Below are 12,389 nucleotides of genomic sequence, written 5' to 3' on the forward strand. Positions count from 1 at the left end.
TAGTGCCCGAGCCTCGACCGCCGGTCAGCGAGCTGCCGTACGAGCCTCCCGCTCGCCCTCACCCACCAACGCTCTACGCACGCCGCTTCCTTGTTCGTGGCACGCGGTCTTTTTCCGTAACCGCCATCATTAATTTTCCTCTTGTTGTTGCCGCACCAATGACCATCACGACAAGCTGGCTGGTCAAACACTTTGCCTTGTCACGGCCACACGCCACAATCGCCGGCATCACGCATGATGTCGAGGAAAGGAGTGATAAAGGCATGTCGCTTGATTATACATCCACGCTGCGTAAGTCTTCGAGTTGATCAGAGCTGAGATATCGCAACGTAGGCGAGGCCGGTATATTGCATCGAGGTCGCAATCAGTACTGTGTGCATAATCTCGCACAGGTTTGAAGGTCGGCTCAAGAGCCTCACAATAGTTGCTGAGGATAGTGAATTGTGCCGTAGGTGTTTTTTTTCACGTTAGAATTAAGAAATCACACCCACCGATATATAGTTTCCTGAAAATTGTTCCTAGGTTTTCCTTTCTAGCCTCGTTTCGTCACGCCTTAGTTGACAACCAAATACTTCCTATTGACATCTTTATGTCGCACTTGCGCCCAGTTTCGCTGATATATAATGCATGGATGAAAGCGTTGTCTAAAGGTTCTGTGCACGCAGAAGTCCTCCGATTCCTCGCTGGGCCACTTTGTTAAGACTGCTTCAGTAATATACAATACTCATCAAAGCAATTTATGCCGAGTAAAATTTTTAGTTGGCACTTAAAGCATTAGACTTGCCTACCCTTTGCCGAATATCGCCTGCTGCTGCGCACTGAAGTAGGCGGCCCCACGTCAAAGGAGACAGAGAGAAAGCAAATCTACCTGAAGAGACGGGACTTGTAGCTACAGACCAACCGAGAAGGCACAGCGCTTCATTTAGGCCCGCCTTATGCTCAATCCGCGCGGCCCTCCGAACACCTATCGCACGTGTGCGGACGTGCAGAGAACTGCACATGTTACTCACAAGGGCCGAAATTTCGGTTTAGCCTGGGTCCGCCTGAGCAGTGTTAACCTAAATTTATACGCCTGTTTACGACACGTGCAATTTTCTGCAAGTCCCGCACGCGTGCGGAAGGCGTGCGGAAGGCTGCGTGTATTGTGCATAGGCCTTCCCTTAAGACGCCTGCTTGTGTGCGTGGCGCTTGGCAAGAAGTAAGTTGTCGATTAAGTTAGCGGCAGGAGCTCACATTTCAATAGAGAGAGAGATAAATAATTTGTCATTCAGCCTGAAAGCTACGATACTTACGGCTTGTTTCCAGCTCGGACATCGTGGAAGACTCCGAGTCTGCGAGGAGAAACGAGCATGGATTATTTGAGCCTGCTTTGCGTTTACCGCACATGTGCACATTACGTACCCATAACCTAGCCTGCATTTCCTTACTCTGTTCTTATAAGCAGAAACGTTAAAGGGACACTAAAGCGAAACAATAGATCAGTTTAGACTAACGAAGCAATCAAGTCATTTAAAAAGATAGTTTGATTATTATTTGAGAAAATGAAGGTCCAAGTATCAGTATTTGAATTTCGCGTCGGTACCCCAGCGCCGGTACGTCAGCGTGACGTCAGGGATTCCAAAGCATGTTTTCGCATTTGGGCCGCGTTGGCTGAGTGAAGGTTTGCGAAACGTGCCATGTTGAAAATTTGGTTCCTTTAGAACAGAATGTAGTCAATCTGTGCCACTATATATATTTAGTAGGCGCTAGAAGACGCCATCAAAATCCGAGACGTCACAGCCCCCAGGTGCGGGAACTCAAGTAGGCGTCGCCACCCGTATTTCATTCTTGCGCTTTTTCTGGCTTAGCAAACATTTTATCGTTGTAAGAGTGGTGTTTTTGGTGTTGTAGAAAGGTAATTTACTGATGCAGAAGAAATCGTTTTTCACTTTAGTGTCCCTGAGAGGTACCCAATAAACGCTCGTTAAAGCTTCGCAACCGCAATAGTAGTCCCCACCTTGGCTTCATACCATTTGTATAACGTTAGTAAAGTTAAGCAACAATTATTTTCACTCGAACGCAGTCGATCACACAGTCGGTTAACACTGCATATATCATATGAGCCACATACGAGCAGTCGTTATCTACGGCTTTACATTAAAGATATGCCGTCTTGGTCAAAAAACTTGATCCCGCTGTGAACGGCCGGGGAGCAGCTGCGCTCCGCTATCGCGGCGTTGCCACCGTCGGCGCGCGCCGAGGATAAAGAGGAAGAGGGAAGCATGTCTCTCAAGCATCCTTTGATAACAGTGCTCGTGAAAAACTAGCGCGGCGCGAACGCGATGGTGGCAAAGCGGAAGCCACCCGACCGGCCCTCGTGCCGTTTGCAGCGTATGCTGGACGAGCGGGCGGGGGTCTCTGGCGACCGCTGTCAAACGCGATACGCTCAAATTTTGCAATTCCGAGTATCGTCAGCACCAGTTAATGTTTTCCGGGACCAAATTAAAGGAACAACGCTATGAATAGTCCTGCGCAAGCTCGAACACGCGCACTTTGCGAGGATGGCAGCTAAGGTCTGACTTCTGCAGCTGAATGATATATTAAATAATGTGCCACAACGGCATCTCGTATTTGTAATCATGACTGTCACAAGTAGCAAACTAATCAAGAAATCATAAGCTACAGGGTCCCACCTGCATCTCTCGAGGAAATCACAGGGGGGAGCATGCCTTCAAGGCATCGAGTGTGGCTTGGTCTGTGGTTGCCCCGAACAATTGCAGCTTGCCCAAGTGTTTGACTGTAAACTAGCCAAAGTCTCTGGTTGAAAGAACGCTCAGTATAACCCATTTTCTAAAGCTGCCTGTGAAGCCCTTTCTCATAGAGACGAACAATGGCTCAGTAACCTATATCCAAAATACTTCTTCCAGTGAACCCGTGACAGAGACAGCACCGCCGGTATGACCCCTTCGCTACGCGAGAATCCTATAATCTCATGGCCTATGGTCTACACTGCGCGATTCAAAAGCGCAATGCCCAATGCAAACGAGATGAACTTACACTGGCCTCATGTGTGCATGAAAGTGAGCCCTAACGACGATGAGGAAGTGTGCACGAAGACATCAGAAAAGGTGAGGCAGTGGACACTTTCCAAAAATACTGAGGAAATTGGACTAACTCAATCGGCTACACAAATAAAATCAAACCAGTTTATTCAAATATCCTTATATGCTTAGGGGCAGGGACAAAAAGTCCTGAAAAGGCTTAGCGCGGGTCTGTGCCCCTTTCTCAGGACAGGGCAAACATCTTCTAGTCCCGCAAAATTTTGGTAATCTCCACTGTGGGTTTAATTAAAGAACATCAATGCCAAACGCTTTCGTGTGGTCGTTCCTTAGCGGAGAAGTGCGGTCAACGTATTTGAAATATTGTAACGCTGGTTACAGGCCCTTTCCGAAAAGAGCCTTTGTAGTCGAAATTACCGCTTGTGGTCTTTTCTAAACGATGATTCAATTCCCCGAGTATTACAATAAAACCTGGAACAACGCTAGACAGCGCCTGAGAAACGTCAGTTTACATTTTGTTTTCATCGCACTCAGAAACACACCCAAAATGTTTTATCTAAAAGCATAAGGCGAACGCTCTCGCCTTTCAAGGCGTAGGATAAAATTGTAATAGGCAATTTCGATGATTAGGACAATTTTTTATTGTATGATGCGCTGCATAGAAGCCGGGCAGTTTTGCCCAGGCTGGCGCATTTACTCGCACGAAGTGCCGCCCCGCTGCGGCCGCAAGACGACCTCGCTGCTGTGAGAACAAACGACGAAGCATTCGTTTTTCACGAGCGCTGTGATAGTGATCGAAAGAAAGGAAATACGCTTGATTCTGCGACCCGAGAGGGAGCACGGCGAAGCGTCGTATTTCACGAGCACTGTTATCGAAGGATGCTTGAGAGACATCCTTCCCTCGTCCTCTTTATCCTCGGCACAAGCGAGCAGCGGCGCTCGCCGGCGGCACGGAAGCCGCGATAGCGGTGCACAGCCGCTCCCCGGCTGCGTATTTCCGATTGGTAGTAGGTACAGCGGGGCGTGGCACTTGCGCAGACGACAGACGTTTGCGTGCATGCGCGAGTAAGAGCGGGTGCGAGAGAGGAAATGTGGGGACTTTTGTAGTGACTAGGCACTACAGAGGAGTTTCTTAGGGCGTTTTGTAAGCGCTTGTCCCTAGGCGTAACGGCAGAAGTCGCGGGGAGTGGTATTGCTGAACTTAGCATCGCAAGTTGGCGGCTCCACGCAATTATATTTATTTATTCGTGTATTTTTACTTATTAGAACAACGTGTCATTATTTCGCATTATCGGTGGCGCCTCCAGGACACCAAAGCGGCAACGGGGGCATTAAAGCTAGAACCCGGATTGGTCCGTGGGCTGGGGCTCGCTCCCCTGGCACGCATCGGCCTCTGCGGCCCTAACCCACGAGCAACCCTGCTTTCAGGTTTGATCCCCCCGTTACGGCTTGCGTGCCCCGGAGATTCTGCGCCACCTGCTTTATTATAACCTCAGGTGCTCTCCAGAGACCTCCGTTTGACGGTTACAAGCGAGCTGCGGGAGCAGTGCGAGTAAAAAATGCAATCTATCGTCAGGATTAAAAAAGCGACCCGCTACTTATACAACACCAGTCAGAACGCTGCCCCTTTTAGTCACAGCGATCACGAAATGGGGCGTCCGTGCCCACTGCCTCACCGCGCGGCCAGCCAGCGGCAGAGCGTAAACAAACTGGACCGCAATCCGCAATGCCGGCATGCCTAGGGGACAAATGCACATAACACGAGTTAAGAAACTTCCTCCGTGTTGCCTCCGTTATGAGGAAGACTCACATATTCAAGGAGCAGAGGGCCCCAGATTTGCTCTCTTGCATCGGCTCTTACTCGCGCCTTCGCAGAAACGTTGAGCGCCGTGGAAAGCGCCCCGCCCCGCTGTACCTACTAGCAATTGTAGAAACGCTCCCCGGCTTTTCATGGCGGCTTCACATTTTTTGGTCAAGACTGTACCAACTATAGTGCAAGAAGGTGTCCTGCACAAGTTGAGGCTATGTTAAATTACTTTACACTTTGGTCGCTGCAAAAAACACGATGTTCTTCTAGAGACAGGGGTCGTTCAGGCTTTACCCGTATTCTTTCAGTGGAAACAAAAAGTGCTTAAGGGAATACTATAGCACGAGACCAATTCCAACGTCAATTACTCCAATACATTGAAATCGCAGAGGTGATTTTCTGAGACATTACGTTGCCCGATTTGAATCAAATATGTTACATTTGAGAGGGCAAGATTTCTGTTGACATTAGGAAAAGGAACGTTTATTTAGAACCTTGATTTTACAAGAAATAAAGAGTTATTGGTAGGTTAAAATAATGGAAGCCTGAAATATACAAGTGCGTACCTCAGCATCGAAAGTAGACATCGCAAATCCGTTAAATGAATCCGCTAGATGACGTAAAGCGGACAGATTCTGTATATAACGTTACTGCTTATGTAAATTTGTTGAAAGTTCAGAAGGGTTTCGCAAAAGCCTTACTAACAAATTTGTTTCATATTTCAAAGCACTCTGTCATACATCAATTTTCTCGGCTTCAGGTGTAGTATTAGGTGTAGTTTACAGATTTATGTTATCATTTTTCATTGCAGATTTACAGTGTTCCATACTTGATAGGCTTGTATCTTGAAATTTTACAGTTATTCACAATATTTATTAATAATTAGACAGCCAAGATAACGAACTCGCAGTTTCGCCCGAAACGCGAAGCATGCATTGCGATAGCAAATTAGTAGACAACTATACTAAATAAGGACGGTAGCTTTATCGGCCGTATAGCTTGTAAACATTCGCTTACTAAGTTAACAGGCATGTTATAACCCACGCACAGGCAAACGGGAACACACCACACTCGATGACCGCGGCCACACACTGTCAAAATGGCTGCGTGAGGAAGGGCGGCAGAAGCAGCGAGCGAAGTGCTGCCACTAGCTTCAACACAATCTGAGCGGCAAGAACACAGCACGCACGCAGCTATGACCATCGGCGCCTTTGGCGAACCTAGACACTGTCCGCGCATAGCAGATTCCTGTCAAGATATGGCACGCGGGGTCGCACCATATGCAGGAGCCGCCGGAGTAGAATGACCCCCCCCCTTCTCGTCACTCCCCTTTTCCCGGAGCCTTCGGGCGACGGAAGACGGCACGCTTCCTCCCCGCTTTCTTCCATTGCACGCGTGAGATTAAGCCGCGATCTTCAGCTAACCATCGCACGATTTCACTTGCCCATACTGCACACGGTACGCAGCGACGATGTTATCGTCCTTGGACTCTATACAGAACATAACGACGGCGGCGGCGAACATTCGCCTGGAGTAGCCATATAATTTAATTTTATTATTTATTCATTTAGTTTGCTTATACAAGAAACCAAAGGATCCCGGACAAAAGGCGCTTCCTTGCACGTGACTTGGCGAACTGTACACGGAGGAAACAGAGCTATACAGCGCAAGAATTGCTGTGGAATGAATTTACGCTTCCTAATATTACCTTTTTCCTTTCAGCGTAGCAGAACTTACTGTATTTGGTGCAGCGGTAGCCGAGGAAAACGACTTCTCCGTTTTCATGTATTTAGGGGAGAGCGCCCGAAATAAACTTTGCTTTAACCATCACTTACAGCGCATACATAGACAAGGGACCAAAAGAACGACTTGTCTTCGTCGTTCTTTTGGTCCCTTGTCTATGTATGCGCTGTAAGTGATGTTTGCAACAATGGAATACCAACTAGCCCGTACCTAAACCTTGCTTCAGTAAACATTGCTCTACGGGTTATCAGACTGCATCAATTTGTCCATGCATTCGGCGTGCACATTTTGTGCAGCAGCTATACCTTTCTTGGCACACCGACGGAGCCTACCAAACAAACAAGTAAATTCTGGACATCGGGCGAAAATCAGCCTTGCATGTCACTAGCGTATTATTTAGCACAGGAGCCAGTTTAGAGCTAGATCTGCCGTAAACTTCCGCCATCTGAATGAAACGGAATCTACGTCACTGCCCGACAAAGCTTGCCTTCTTTAAGCCAAATGGGTATCCGTCTTTGAGCCGTTTGCTCCCTTTACACAAAGTATTCCTGGCCGCTACAGCTTCTCATTTGGCATCCAAAATCACCTACTAAGAGACGACGCACTAATGTCGGGGAGAGAAACACCCCTTTCCAAACATTCAGGTCCCTTGATAAGCGGGTATCCGGCATTGAGTGCTCTTGAACCTATTTTACCCCGCAGCAACGGTGGATAACGAACAGCAAGGCCGTCAGAGGCTAGACAAGGGCTTCCAGCGAGGCCCCATCTAATGATCTTAATTGATCCCGTTTTCCAGATGATAAGCCCAACAAGTAGCCAAGCACCAGGATGGGGACCATCTGTACCCATAATACAAACCGGTGGGTTTCCAGAGGCACCGGGATTCGAGCCCAGTTCCTCCCGAATGCGAGGCAAATGCTCCACCTATGAGGCGACCGCTGCAGTCGGCGGGCATGACACAGTGACAGCGTCTCTCGGCTTCAGAAAAGACACGCCGAGGCGTATTTGGAACGTTTGTAGGGCTGTTTACCTCACAAATGTTCGAATCGTTGCGGGACGTGAACCAAGAGAGAATGGCTACCTGAAGCAGCGCCACTTCAAGCCAGCGACAACGCGCGTGCATAGATATTGACTACCAATCTAAAAAAAAGAACGACCAAGATAATCTACGTCCGCGCACATTTTCGTAAAGGGGGCAAAAACGAGTCCAATTGCTACGCCTTTCGCCTGAAGCTGGCCGGCTGCCATGTCGGCTCATGGCGTAATTCTGGTAGTGGCAGGCCCAGCTACAAGCCGCCTCTTGCGGTAAGTGAAAAAAAGAACTAATATGGAGGCGGCCATAAGCAAAAGGTGGCCAAACGTGGATGTCGCTGCTAATGCAGACCACGGCGCAGCCCCGAAGCAACAAAAACTTGAGTGGCCCAATCAGCACTGTTCGTGTTGGCGGCGCGATGCGATAAAAGCACCCGCGCAGCTGCCATCGACGTAACAAGCGGCGTTTCACGATATACAAGTCACGACAGAAGCGCGCAGGTCTACATCAGGTTTAATTGTACGAATCGGAGTAAACACCAACTTAGTTCCAACAGTCCTTTCTTTTTTTTTACTTCCTGTTAGAGATAATGCAATTCGGTCTGTGCAAGGGAATTTTTTGAAGAGACGGAGACTGCTTGCGTCTCGACTCGCAACATCAAAGTAGCTGAATAAAAAGCATTCACCATTTAACGTTGTAATAGTTCGTTTTAAGGCCCATTGCAAAGTTATGTCGGCCAGCAGTGAAGTAACGTTTGCTTAGGAAAAATCGTAAAACAAAACTACATTTGAGATACCGGACTTTCAAGCTTGCTGCGTGGTACATTGGTGTCTTAGTTAATTCCTCACGAGAAGGGTGCGCTAAACAGTTCAGTATAGTCTTCGCTGTAACACCAATCAATGCTTTATCAGAGTTGGGAGAAGGAATATCTCAGAAGTGCCGTTAGCTTTAGTATTTCGGCGCTAAGCAGACATCGCGGCACTGTGCTCCTCAGCTTCGATTTCACAAGGCAGTGAATAAGTTAGAAGTAAATAATATCTTTCGTTAGCTACCTGAAAATTCTGACCCCTCGTGCACGTAACTTCCTGCTTGTCGGAAATTTACCTAAAGAAGCCTAATTGTGTAATATATGACACAATACATTTTTATTGGTACAAATTAAAAAGAACAGTATTGTATGTCAACCGGAAACGTGTGTGTACGTGCCTGCATGCACGTGTGTGTGTGCGTGTGCGTGTGTGGTGCGTGCGTGCGTGCGTGCGTGTGCGTGTGCGTGTGCGTGTGCGTGTGTGTGTGTGTGTGTGTGTGTGTGTGTGTGTGTGTGTGTGTGTGTGCGTGTGTGTGTGTGCGCGTGTGCGTGTGCGTGTGCGTGCGTGCGCGCGCGCGCGCGCGTGTAACGCTGAAAACCAGCTTACCCATGTTGAATGAGCGCTCGAGGTTTCCCTATTCTAGAGGTATGGCTGCTTGATCAACCTGCAACATAAGAAGTGAAGTGTTGCGTCGGAAGACAAGCACCGGAAGTGCAGGAACGTCTGCTCCTGCAGCAGACTTTATTCGGATCAAAAGGAACACACGGTTGGCGAGTAACGATAGGCGCCTAATAGTTAAAAAGTGTCGCCACTGCGAGAATAACTTTGAAATTCATTTCCCATCCATTGTACATACAGATGACAGGGACAGAGATTCGCTTAAATCCGATTGGCTAGATCGGCGTTCCCTATGAGTATGATTGGCCACACGAGTCAAAACTGCATAAACGGTGTAGTAATTATTTCTCAAATATTGGTTAAAAAAGCAGTAGGAGGACATAAATGTTCGTACGTAAGTGCACTGACAGAGCTTCGTACCGAGGGGTCTTCACTTGTTTCTCTTATTACAGGCGTCACGCGCGCTACTTTTGCCCGAGAATGGGAGATATTCGGTCTTGTTCATAAGACAATGCAATGGTTAGTGCGAATATTACAGGGAGCCAGGAAGCTAACTTCGACACACACACACACACACACGCACACACACACACACACACACACACACACACACACACACACACACACACACACACACACACACACACACACACACACACACACACACACACTCACACAGTAATGCTATATGCTAGATAGACTCTAACACACATTCATTAAAAAACGAAAACACTTTCCTGAGACAAAAATAAAGAAGGGATGCTCGCACACGGAGCACATCGCCACACAATTTTCGCGGCTTCAGCTGTAATAATAGTAAAAGTGCCTTCGTTCATTGACATTTCTGAATTGTATCTGTTGAAGTTAGCGCACGTTTCCATCTCTTTCATTAGACCATGTTTTCTTCACGCTATTCTCTGCGTCATCTTTTCCTCTGCCACAGGGTCAACACGACGCTATGGACAAGACGGGACCACTCACGCCGCATCAGTACCCTACCCTAGGGTGAAGACGACGCCTCACCTGAAATCTCCGGGTTGCGTGACCGACCTGACTGCGTCCAACGGTTCGATGGAGAGCTCGTGCTTGGTACGCTTCGTTTTCATCGGCCAGCTCATGAGCGCTTCGGTCTGCTCTACTAATTGATTATGATTATGATGACCTTAAATTCGCAGGCACATATCCACTCAGGGGTCTTGGCCAAGATTCGGATAGATAATATATATGTGATAAGGGAATAAATTTAAGGGCGGCGCAGTTCACCTCTTCCCCTATCTTTTGACCGCGTTAGTGCTGCAAGAAAAAAAATGCTTGAACAAACTCTTCGAAGATTTAAGGTTTGAACGAGAGCTTTTGAGGGGGGGGGCGGAGGTATGCATGCATGGTAGAGTATGCATGCATGGTAGAAAGCAGTGCTAAAGACACGGAATAGGCGGAAGACAGGACGAGCGCCGTGGAACTGCCAACAATTGCTTTTATTTTGCATGCATATATAGGTTGAAAAGAAAGGGCACATTGGGAAGAAATCAGAGGGGGCAAGTCTTCGAAGGCATAGCCTGTTCTTAAGAGAACCTGTCTTTCTTTCTTCTGGGTCCCTTACCTTGGGAGTTAGCCGCATGGTTGTTTTCTCCGCTGTCCAAATAAGTACGATGTCAAACGAATTTATGCCCGGTTAAATTTTGTACGTTTTCCTTTCTTCTTTTGGGAACTTTTCACTTGGTGACTGTTGATTTCAATTGAACACGTAGGGTCACCTTTCACCTGCCCTTACCTCAAAGCAGTTCTAGAAATCTATTTTTAAATACCACTTATAATATTCCACCCATTTCACGGCCCCTCTCTCCTAGTGGGTCCGAGTCACACAATCGACTGGCAGCAACCAGTGGCAGCGACAGCAGATGGCGCATACCGTGACTGCTGTTTCCGCGCAGGAGTTCCGCTCCCGGGCACTGGCCATACACAAGCGATACGGGACTTTACCCCCTACAACCTACACGGAGGCGGGTTGTTACCCCAGACGCGCAGCCACAACAGCCACCGTAGGCGTCAACAAAGAACATCGGAACAGCATTTCGCTCACACGAAACAATGCCCTCCAAGCCGAGGAAGCGGCCATAGCCCTCGCGCCTATGCCAAACAGAGGTTGAAGTCTTAGTGACCAACTCCCAACAGGCGTGCCGCAACTTTGCTAGTGGCAGAATTCATAGCACTGCGCTCCAAATCATCAATCAAAAGCCGCCGACGAGATCAGTCATGATCATCTGGGCGCCAGCTCATCATGGCATTCCTGGCAACGACGTCGCCAAACACGTGGCTCGAGACCTGACCCACCGAGCCGACGCCGAGGAATGTGAACCCGAGCGCATGCACCCTTTAATATCGTACCAAGACATCACACAACACTACAAGCTAATCCGCAGAACATATTCACCCCCACACAAGTCACTACCTAGAGAGCAGGTGCGATTTCTCCGAGCTCTACAGCTTAACGCATTCCCCCACCCAACCAGAAATCACCTCATAGCCTCTACACAATCCTCTCCGCAACTCCGCTTCTGCGCAGAGCCCGAGTCCCTGAGACACATAGTAGGGGGTTGCAGAGCGCCACCGATTGATGCTCTGATCCCTTACCCCACTAATGAGCTTTGGGAGAGAGCCTTGGCCAGCTCCGACCTCCAGGATTAGAAACGGCTGATTGCGAGGGCCCAGGACGTGGCCCGAGCCCAAGGCATTCTGGAATGAGGACGCCTCTCCAAAGCTGGATTCACCCAATAAAAATGTTTATTCTCTCTCTCTTCTGTTCCCTTTGTGTTGCTTATTAAACGATAATATCCTTGGAAATATTGGGACTAATTATTTGAGCTTGAAATATGCACTGCATGTGAAACCGTATGTGTCGTACCCCATGCCTGACAAAATGAGAACTCATTCGCTGCATTAGAATATTTGTACCTTAATTTTGTTTTCAAACTGCAGTTGAACCATCAGTCTGGACACTCTGATGGGGGACACATTGAAGTGCGTTGCACGGATTTACGAAATATGTGCGGCATGCGAGTGACTGTGAGCGGCGTGTATTTTTGCCGCTGTGCATATGACCGCTGACAAGCTGCTCTGCATATGGAGGGGGAACGGCATGGAAACATTGCTGAGGAAAGCGAGGAATAAATTCGGATAAAACAGAAACAAGATGTGCGAGTAAACCACAAGGTGATATTAACACGTAAGACGGCTGCTAAAAAATTCCGGTTTTATGCCATGCAGTGTCACGAAGCTTAAAGCTTTCAGAGAACGTCCATCTCTGAGACAGACAGAGAGAGACAACGAGAAAATGTTCAGAT

The sequence above is a fragment of the Dermacentor variabilis genome, chromosome 7 (genome assembly GCF_050947875.1).
Source record: "Dermacentor variabilis isolate Ectoservices chromosome 7, ASM5094787v1, whole genome shotgun sequence".
In the NCBI taxonomy this organism is placed as follows: Eukaryota; Metazoa; Arthropoda; class Arachnida; order Ixodida; family Ixodidae; genus Dermacentor; species Dermacentor variabilis.